The sequence below is a fragment of the Vigna umbellata genome, chromosome 4 (assembly GCF_029865625.1).
Source record: "Vigna umbellata cultivar VRB3 chromosome 4, Vumbellata_1.0, whole genome shotgun sequence".
In the NCBI taxonomy this organism is placed as follows: Eukaryota; Viridiplantae; Streptophyta; class Magnoliopsida; order Fabales; family Fabaceae; genus Vigna; species Vigna umbellata.
The window spans coordinates 48,880,138-48,891,588 of NC_142168.1; the positions used below are offsets into that span (position 1 = coordinate 48,880,138).

At 38.5% G+C, this 11,451-nt stretch overlaps 1 long non-coding RNA gene across 1 annotated transcript; it reads right to left on the reverse strand.

The window, feature by feature from the left end:
* Window positions 1-6,035: 6,035 nt before the first annotated feature.
* On the reverse strand, window positions 6,036-8,077 carry LOC148200458 (uncharacterized). Its single transcript, XR_015785763.1, has 2 exons — window positions 7,683-8,077; window positions 6,036-6,395 (listed from the first exon to the last, which is right to left on the reverse strand). It is a non-coding gene; the product is annotated as an uncharacterized LOC148200458 (long non-coding RNA).
* Between the last annotated feature and the right edge of the window lie 3,374 nt (window positions 8,078-11,451).

The window sequence follows — 11,451 nt, forward strand, 5'->3', positions numbered from 1 at the left end:
CTTTATTCTGAGCTGAACGTTCGGCCTTGATGTGTTTGTTACTGAACGTTCGGTCTTGATGTTTTGAACGTTCGGCCTTGATTTGCCTATTCAGAGTTGGACGTTCGGCCTTGTGTTGTTCAAACGTTCCGTCATATTATGTGTTAGTGAACGTTCGGTTACGTTTATTCTTAGTGAACGTTCGGTCTTGATGTTGAACGTTCGGTCTTGATGTTGAACGTTCGGTCATGAATTGTATATTATTAACTGAACGTTCGGTTTTGAACGCTCGTCCTATGCCCTGTGCGCTCGTTCTCCCTCTTCTGCCGCTCGTTCCCCCTCTTCTTGCGCTCGCCCAGGTAGCTCAGCCTTTTCGGCCATTCGGCCTCAAACCATTCGACCTCAAATACTTTCGGTCGTTCGTCGTTACCTGTTCATATTGATAGCGTTCGGTCATTTTTCTTTGGTAGTTGAACGTTCAGTCTTGATATGTTTTTCTGTGTCCATAGTGAACGGCCGTTCTATACTCGTGCGTTTGATGGGGCGTTCGTCTTTTCTCTTATTGCCGTTTTAATAAAAAATATAATAATAAAATAACAAAAAATAACAAATAAAAATAATAAAAGAAATAAAAACAAAAATCCCAAATCTGGATCGTGTATCACCTCCTAGGAAGTAAAAAAAAAAAACAAAACAAGGAAAGTCCCATGTCACAGAATGTGTCTGAGCTCCTGGGAAGTGAACAAGAAGAAAAGGGAAACGAAGTTTCGGATTACGGAATTAGTTGAACAATGTTTTTTCTTTTGTCTCACCAAAGAAAAAGACGAGGTAAGATCCCGGATCAGGGAATAGGTGATGAAGATGCAAAGTGTTTTTAAATGGTTTTGGGAGAGAGCAGAGGGGGCGGTTAATTTCCGGAGACGAAAAAAAAGCAATAACGGAGGGAGGCTTCTTCATCTTGAAGCATTGTCCACTGCTGAGGAGGATCCATCCTCCATATTCACACACAGTTACTGGGGGGATCTTCTTCATTTTACTCTTCAATCATCATTCACCCAGTGCCACAACCAAGGCCTTTGCCTTTCACGACCATCCCCAATACACACACGGCTACTGGGAACACCCATGGCTATCAACCTCAAACTCCTTGACTCCCTTCACCCGTAACCACCTCTGCCCACTGTAACCATAAAAAACCTCAACCTTTGACTACTCTCCATCCCTCGTAATTCCTCATCAAACCAGACTCAACCACCAACGTCCATCTTCTTTATCATTTTCGTCACCAACACCCTAGATCTCCAACACTCGTTCAAGACTTACCACGGCCCAACCTCACCTCTAGCACCCATCAAACACAGCCAAACACTCATCCCCATATTCACACGCCCACGGATATACCCGTAACCACCCAACTTCAACTTCATCTTTCAACCGTCAAAGAAACCAAAGCCATTTTCATTTTTTTTCACACAGACAGTAAAACACCACTACCGACACCCCACGGCCAACATCCATCATCTATCAGACACTTCTCAGACCATTCTCCAACCCCTCTGCTCCTCTCACCCGTAATCATCCCAACCATTTCTTCTTCACAACTCACTCACTACCTCCAATACATTTCCCGTCACCATATCACCCATTCTTACCATTTTTCAATTACCCAAGCCAAGAGGGAAACTCACTCACTCACCGAATAGCCTCCACCCAATCCCTCTCCATTCTCTCTTAACTCCGAAAACCCCTATTCATCAATCATCTCCAAAACCTCTCACACCATCACCCATAAACTAACCACAACACAACCAAATAACCCAACCCATTCCCAAATCACCATCAATAGCGGGGAGGGGGCAAGATCTGACGCTGCGGCCAGTGGCGGCCTTGGAAACGCCTGGGAACTGCCGGCGACATTACAGATCAGGCGGAGGACTCTTCGCGGCAGCCGGCTTGGCAGAGACGGCCTCACGCACGCGAGGGGAAGGAAAAAAAGGGAGCGAGGACTCCAGCGGTGAGCGGCGGTGGTCAGCGTACCGGCGATGGCTCGGACTGCAGCTGGCGGAAGTCGGTTTTGGCGGAGGCAGTGGCGTCGCGTGCGGTGGCCGTTTGAACACCTTTGCTTCTTTTGGTAAGAATGGGAGGAATCCCTAAGGGTCTCATGAACCGAAAAATGGAAAGGCCTTGGGCCTGCAGCTCTCACTAATAAGCCAAAAACAAAAATAAAATAAATAAAATAAAATAAAATAAAAACATTGTTTCCTTCACGCACCCCCGGTTTTCACCCGTACACCTCCTTTCATTTGGGCTTAAGCCCATCCATTTCTGCAAGCAAAAATAAAAAAAAAGAATTGGGCCGGACAAGCAGATACTCAATGCACCTCCAGTTTCATCTTGACACCCCTGGCGGACACAAAGTCAAAAAGAGGGGATTTTGGCCCAAACTAAGGGAGCTCCAATTTTACTCCGCATGCAACACTGGTTTTTATCTCTGCACCCCCTATTCTTGTTGGTTTGTTTCTCTCGCTTTGTTCTTAAATTTTTATTTCTTTATTATTTGTTTTTTTTTTCCTGTATGTAGCCCTTTGTGTGATAACTCCACTCTTGTATATTGCATCTTATATTTTGTTGGATTTGTTCATAAAAAATATAAATAAAAATATAAAATAAAACAAACAAAGCCGTGTGAGTGCTCGTGCGATCGTACGCATCAGCGTAGTGCTCATTACGCAAATAATAAGAAAAAAAGTCGTGTGAGTACTCGTGCGATCATACGCATCAGCCTAGTGCTCATTACGCAAAATTAAAAGATAAATTAAAAATCAAAAAAATATGCTTTAAAGGTCAAGCACATGTGTGATCGTTCGCATCGTCCTTGTGCTAGACATCTTTCCATTTTATAAAAATATTAAGCACATGTGTGATCGCACGCATCGTCCTTGTGCTGAAAACATTTTCTGTCTTTTATAAAAATACCAAAAATATATAAAATCTTCAAAAACTAAAAACATTCACATCTTCAATCAACAAACAATCTTTCTAGCCAGAACTACGTGATCCTTGATTCTCCATCAAAAGTGGAGATACGTAGGAGCAAGGCCAGTCCTTATCAGGTTCACTTTCCCAAAAATCCAAAATCATTTTACAAACAAAATTCTCAATCAATTTTCAAACAAATTTTCAAACAGTCTAAAAGAACTACGGAACCCTGATTTCTCATTCTTAATGAGAATACGTAGGAGCAAGGTCATGTCGGGCCCAAAAAACTAAAAAATACATGTTGTTTCTTTAGAATCTTATTTTAGGGGATAGTTAAACATTTTGAAAACCACATCATATTCGCATATTTAGTTAAAGGTACTGCCTTAGGGCAGGCGTTGTAGGGTGCTAATACCTTCCCTACACGTAACCGACTCCCGAACCAAGAATCAAGTTATACGCAAACCACAGATCATCGGAATCCACCGCCACCATCTGCATAGTGCACAGAATAAACGTGAAGAAGAAATTTCATGGAACTAAGGAAACTGAAGTGTGGAGAATAGGAATTGAACCTTAACGCTACCAGGTCCATTAGGAACGATGTCTCTGCGAACGATCCTCATGGCTGTGGATACCACCGGCGCTAAACACCACACTTTCTTCCTTTTCTCTCTCTCCTTGAAACGACGGTTGAAAGCGCACGTCCCCACTCACTGTCACCAAACAATGGCTCGGGCTGTTACTTCTAGCCCCGCTGTAATTACTGCCTTCACCTCCCTATTCCATTAAAATCCTTAGCTTTGATACGAAATTTTTCAATTTTTTTGAAACAAAAATTAAATATTGTATATTTGAATTGCTTTTATTTTAAATTATTTATTCTTTGAAATATTTCATTTGGATAGAACAATTCAAATTTATTAAATTTTAATTTTCTTAAATAAAATGTTTCAAATATTACCAAATATAAAAATACAAAATACAAAATACAAAAATTATTATTATAACCTTGCAAACAAAATTGGAGACTTCGCAAAAACAAATATGGTTGACCTTTACGTAAAACTTATTTTACTAGCATTGATAAAATTTGACGAACATTAACTTAAAAAACACTAAATAAGTTAGTATTTTGTTAATATTCATTATAATAAAAAAACTTATTTCTTATTTATTTTCTTCTCTTTCATTAATTCAAATAATTTTATAAATTTTTACTTCCCCTTTTTATTTAATTTTCCAAAACTCAATCCAAAAATAAAAATAAATGAAATATATAGAAGATTGAGCCATAAATACGACTAAGATAAAATAAATAAACGGTCAAACTTTTTATAAAAAGAAAAGAAAACGTTATGACATTAGTTTGGAAAATAGTTTTATATTATTATCTAAATATAAATTATTATATAATAAATTTGTTTAATTTTCAATAACTTTTTAAAAATTATATATAAAATCATTTATAATTCTTTCGACATGGTAATTGAGATTAAGGTCTAATATCTATGTGATAGTTATGGTCTCCTAATTCATAGTAGTCATTTGTTTTACAGTGTCGGGAGGTGGCGTCTGTGCATTGGCTCAGTGAATTGAAAACAAACCAGAAAAAGTGAACCGGGGCGAGGGGTATTTTGGGTTTTCTAGATTATATTTTTAACATTTGGGTTTGGCGGTTTAGGGTGCAAAAGACGTTCGTTCAAGCCTTGCTAATCTGCTAATCTGCTAATCTGCACCTGTCTGAGGCTTGTGCAGGTGTTCCAGTGGTGGGAGAGGGTGGATGGTGATGTGATGTGAGGCCAAGGAGGGTGGGGAGACCCCTCATGAGTTGGAGGAGCAAGCTGTGCAAGGAATGAGTGAGACTGCTGAAAAAAGGGGCTGGTAATCGTTTACAGGACCCCTGTAAACGATTACCCGAGAGAAATTGGGAATTTGTACAGAAAGTCCAACACAGGTACTCAGTAAGGTGAACACAGGTCACCATTGGACAAAAAACTGACTTTTATGCTAATCTGCACCTGTCTGAGGCTTGTGCAGGTGTTCCAGTGGTGGGAGAGGGTGGATGGTGATGTGATGTGAGGCCAAGGAGGGTGGGGAGACCCCTCATGAGTTGGAGGAGCAAGCTGTGCAAGGAATGAGTGAGACTGCTGAAAAAAGGGGCTGGTAATCGTTTACAGGACCCCTGTAAACGATTACCCGAGAGAAATTGCCAATTTGTACAGAAAGTCCAACACAGGTACTCAGTCAGTTGAACACAGGTCACCATTGGACAAAAAATTGACTTTTAGGCACCATTTTGTATGACATAATTAAATTCATTATAACACACCATTAATAGAGATTCAGTTACACAACATAACCGAATAAAGTTGTCCATATATCCAGTTACTGCATCAAAAAATTAAAACTTTGATATTGAATTTAACCAGTAATATTGTTGTACAAAATAAAATTCAGAAATAACCACAAAGGTCTAACAACATAATCAGTTATTGTAACCAAATCAGCGCCTATGCATTTAGTGAACGAGCGCTCTCTACACGTGACCTAGCGTTCGTTCTGTACAGCTGACCGAGCGTCCAGCGTTTCAGCACATCACCCTGTCGCCCAGGACGCTCGTCACAAAGCAAGCTGACGCTCGTCGCCCCCTGCACGAACAAGAGGACGGTCGTCCACAGAATATGAAGTGGACGCTCGATCTGGTAGTGGACGCTCGTCCTTAGGTCCGACACTGCCACATGGACGCTCGTGTAGCGCTCGTGCAGACGCTGGACCAGATGGACGGTCGTCCAGACGCTCATCGAGAACGACGGTCGTCCAGATGTGGACGCTCGTCCATACGCTCATCCAGAAGGACCCTCGTTCAGTCGGTCGTCCAGAAGTGGACGGTCGTCCAGAAAATTGGACGCTCGTCCAGAAAATTGGACGCTCCTCCAGAAAATTGGACGCTCGTCATGGTGTACAAAACCAAATTGCATAAATAACCACTTGTATTGTTGTAGAAAACCAATTCAATAAATAACCGAATAAAGTTGTCCATAAAGTTAAACACTTTTAATTTTCACGAAATGAACTTCATATAAAACTTATAACATAACGAACATTACATAAGCACTTAATGCAACAACAAATTGATCAACATAAGTTAAGTAGTTCACAAATTTTTCTAAATAACACATCCATGTGTCCACGCACAATATTCGACAACAAACAACAACGATAAATCTGAAATACAGGCAAGGAAATTATGAAAGTTTTAAACTTGTTGCATTTATATTGTTCTTCTTTCATCCAGTGCCTTCAGGTTTGTGAAGAGGTGGAATCAATTTCGATAGAATGTCATCAACGGAGCGTGTTGGAGGCTTGTTGGTATCAATTGGTATTGATAGACGTACTAGGTCATCAGTTGGGCCCCCAATATCACTTCCAAAAACCTGCACAATCCGAGAGTATCATTTAAAGTCATACAAAAGTTTACAACATATATAATAGTACAATAGAAAATTGTTCACCAAAATCTTTACCTTGACAATATTCCTCAGAGTTATGTTAAGATAGTATGTTTCACGTATTGGTGAAAAAATTGAAACCTGTATAAATATTATTGGTGGAATCCATATTTTTATGTGGGAATATAAGGTCAAAGAAGGACACTAGAAACAATTAATTTCGTAAGAGCTGATTCCACAAGGACACTAGAAACAGAAAAAATGGACAAAGAAACTTTTGGTGTTAATCAAGCACTTAGCTCTATGAAAGAATACTCTATATTTAAATTCATAAATTAGATGAAACCATTCTCTACATAAAATCCAAGGAGTTATAAATAACAGTGGCCAAACACCATATACAAACCACAAACAACATAATCACGCAATATATCTAGGGGCAAACAGGGCACAATGCAAAATGCTAATACAACTGACCAAGAAAGGGCAACCTAGTAGTGATAGAAATAAAATATATGTGATGGATTCCAAAGCAAATTTATCACTCAGTAAAAAACAGTGGATGCAGGTACATAACATATACAATACATAAATTAAAAATAAAATGGTGCCAGAAGCAAATGTATGAAAAATTCAGGACACCTTAAACTGATGTTCAACTCTAATGACAATATTTCCCTTTTTCTAACGCAAAAAAAATATCATCAAACACAAAATAATTAAGGAACATAGAGGGAGCGAATGCAGCATGGACAGGGAGTTTTCGGACTATAACAAAAAGGGGAATCATTTCAATCAGTTCATGGGAAGTAGCTCCAGCATTGGCGCCAAGACAGTTAGAAACGTTTGCGTTGCATTTCGTGCTGCTGCTGAGCAGAATAACCGTGCTGGGTGGGTGCCATTTTGCAAACTATTCCAATCACTATTCCCTCTGATTTCGTGCAACTTTTTCACTCTCTAGCTCTCCATCGCCACTACCCTTTTTCCATTTCTTCTAATCATCTCACACTTCATCCATTTATTGCAATATTCCCTTTTGCAAATAAGCAAAGCAAGCCCAAAAACACTAAGGACAGTAAATAATCCTACAGGTTTGCCCAATCGACAATTTTATCTCTCACGACATTTCCCCCTTTAGTCTAGGGTTTCCGATAATATACCAAAAATAAAAACAAAGATAGACAAATTATGAGAAAAGAACAAAGGAACAACAGTATCATACTTTATATTATTCAAACGGTACAAAGGGGAGAAATAACAAAGGGGACAAACCTTCCGCGCTCCACATCGAGCACGTCCGGTACGAACTTTGCCTTCGGCTACACCTTCGCTGGTACAAACTTTTCCTATGACGTCCAGCCTCCGGTGGCAGCAATGGAGTAGGGTTTGTGTTTTCTCCCTCGATCTCTCTCGTTCTCTCGTTATCTCTCGTTCTCTCTCAATCCTAACCCTAGCTCGAACATTTGAAATTTGAAATCCCACACATCCTAAGCCAGCAAGTTAACTCGAGCGTCTTCGAAATTTGAAATCCCACACACAGATCCTAAGCCAGCAAGTGAAACGCAACGTTTCATTTACTTTTTTACAAGCCAACTCAGCACCAGCAAATGACCAAACTATCCTTCATGATGTTGACAGTTTTCGGGGCCCACCGCGTGTCAAATGAATGTAATTTGCTTTAACCGTGTCAAAGAATCATTTTTGTTGAATTAATAAGAGAGTGTTTTTCACCCAAAAGCAGAGAGTACTTATGTGTTTACAATTGTTCTGGGTGTTCTAGGGCGAACAACTACCAGAGGGAAATGACTCAATTGATATCAATTTTCAAAATTAGGGACCATTTTGATACACTTTAAATAACGAGGACTGAGAAATTCGTACATAAATAGGGATGTAGTAAAGGATTAAACCTTTGAATTAATAAGAGAGTGTTTTTCACCCAAAAGCAGAGAGTACTTACGTGTTTACAGTTCATTCAATATTTGTCTTTAGCAAGTAAGATTCGTCATTGCTCTTCAAGTAAAAGATTTCGTCTCCATGTGTATACTTTTTATTTGCATAATACAATCAACTTTGTTCTTTATCTTAATAAAAAAGCCTCTTCTGAAATATTCTTTATTTACTTTTTTTTCCTCGTTATAAAAAGATAAAAGATTAAATTTTATTATAATTATTAAAAAATATTATTAGATTTAAAAAAATATTATTAGATATTAAAAAATACTCATTCAAAAGGGAAAGAGCACCCACAATTTTATTTTCACAATAAAAGCTAGTGGAATGACTCTTTCCTCATGCCAGCGGGAAAAAAAAAGAGGCCCACGAGAGGAGAGAGTGATTCAACTTCTAACAAACAACAGGTTTTTTAAAAGAATATTTACAAAACTTAAAATATAAAATAATAAAATTTATAATTTTTATTAAAAATGGTTAATTGGGTTTAAAAAGTATTTCAAAAACTTAAAAGATAAAATAATAACATAAATATATTAATAAAAGATAAAATTAGTAAAACATTATGCATATTAAAGTCACACGCTAATAAAAAAGATGATGTAATTTAAGCTAATAAATAGGCTTCAATTTGAAAAATAAACTAAGTCTTTTAAAACATGGTAATATTTTTTAAATTATTTGCACAACTATAAATTTTTATTATCTTATACCTAAAACTTGTGTAATTTTACGATTTTTTTCATTATAGTCTTCATTGAGATTATTTTTTTCTTCATTATCATTTATCTTCATTTTCATTTCTCATTATCTTTTCTTTTTGTTCTTGTTTTTCTCTTCCTTCTCCTAACATTGTTTTTCTTCTTATTTTTGTGTTGTCATTGCATTTTGCTGTTTATTGTCATCTTGCCTTAGTACGAACAAAGAATATAGATATTGTTTGGATAATGTGACTTCATCTCCTCATTCATGGTGTCTAACCATTGAAACCTCTCTTTACTTGTAGAAGATACACTACATTGTTCATTGTTTAACACCTCAATAGCAACCACTAAAGAGTATGCATTAAGCTCTCAATTTCCATACCTTTCCACAACTCTTATCTTTCTTCTCAATCTTTATTTGGAAAACATGTAATCATTAGACCATTTTTCTTCATCAAAAGCTTCTTATCTCTTATCTATCGAATCATCTAATGCATCATCTGGTATGTGATAATGCTAATTTTTACTATTATCTAAGCATCATTTTAGTAACAAAATCAACTCCTTTATAACTTATAACTTGTTTAATCCTCTTCTTTTGTCTTTGTTTTCTGAATAATTGTGTTTCAGGCTACTTTGATATACTTTCTTCAATAATCCCTTATTTTGTAGCTAATAATGAGCTTGGAAGAGTCTCCAACAATGTATAGGGCTAAACCAACCACAAGGAACAAGTACAAATGCAGAAACGCTCGCCCAGTGTGGACGCCCGAGGACGCTCGCTCAGAGAAAAATGGACGCTCGTCCAATGTGCAGGCATGAGAGGACGCTCGATAAGGAGAAGAGGACGCTCGTCCAGAAGTTCATGGAGGACGTTCGTCCAGAAAAGAGAGAGGCCGCTCGTCCTAGAAACAAAGAGGACGCTCGTCCAGAAGGCCGTTGAGGACGCTCGTCCAGAGAGTAAGTGGACGTTCGGTCAGGTATAAAAGAGGACGATCGTTCAAACGCTCGTCCAAGATTCAGGACGCTCGTCCAGCAAAGAGAGAAGAGGACGCTCGTTCGTCCAAAGCGCAGTGGACGCTCGTCAGCGAGATGGTCAGCGGACGTTCGGCAAGGAGAATAGGACGCTCGTCCAATTTAGAAGCGTTTTCTCTCAATTGGAGCTCTTGGAGGCGAGCTAGGAGCTGTGGGAACAGTCCTTCTTCATCCTTGGGTCTTCTTCCTTCTTCCATTTCCACCATTGTTGTAAGCTTGAGCTCTCTATTCATGGAGAGTTAGTTTCATTATTGTTGGGGGATTGATGTAGCCATTGAAATCTTATGTAAACTACTATGTTTTGAATGAATTTATGCCTCTTTCATTGATTGTTAGTGTTTAATTCCTTTTCTTAATGCTTGTTGTGAAGTTGCTACCCATTACATGATTTTAGGGTTTGCTTGATATTGGGAAATGTTGTGTAAATCTGGACTTGGATTAAACACCTAAAGGAAATAGTATCTAGGGATAGAATTATGACCTTTGGTTGTCTTAGATCTCAATTCTTAATGCGGAAATAATTGTTAGGTCTTCCAAGGGATTGGAGCCTAATAAGGAAGTCTAGGCTCTCTCTACCAAGGGATTGGGTTTGAGTAATTTAGTAGATTGACATTGGCATATTAATGAAGAGGAAGTGATTTTCTATACATAAGAATGAAGTAGGTGAAATCATACCCCAACAATACCATTCCATATTGTCAACACCCAATTTCGTCCGGATTGACTAAAAAATTTCTTTTCATCAAGAATAAAATATAAATAAAAATAAAAAACAAATAAAATAAAAAGTAATAATAAATAATAAATAAAAAATAATAATAATAAAAATAAAAATAAAAAAGAAAAGAGCAAAAAGAGCGTTCGGCCTCTTGCTGTAACTTTACGACCGTTCGTCCTCTCCTGTGCGTCGTTCGTCCTCCACCATGCTCTTCTCATCTCCATATCTCGTGACGTTCGGCATTTCTTTAGCTTCAGGCGTTCTCAACCGTTCGACCGTTCGTTTTCGTTGACGTTCGTCAATTCTCAACTTCAACCGCTCGGTCATCCACTAGCAACCGAGCCATACGACTACTCCCAGTGCAAACGTTCGTCTAGCCTGCCGGACCGTCCGTCCTCTACACTGAGAAACCGTTCGTCCTTAACCGTGCGTGTATCTCTCCATATCACAAAGACGTTCGGCAACCCTCAGCCTCGACCGTTCGGTCATGTTGTGTTATTGAACGTTCGGTCATGTAATGTGTTATTGAGCGTTCGGTTTATATTGTTTAATGAGCGTTCGGTCTTCACTCGAACGCTCAGTCTTTCATTTTAACGCTCGGTCTCAATGACGGTTGTCTTTAGCGTTCGTA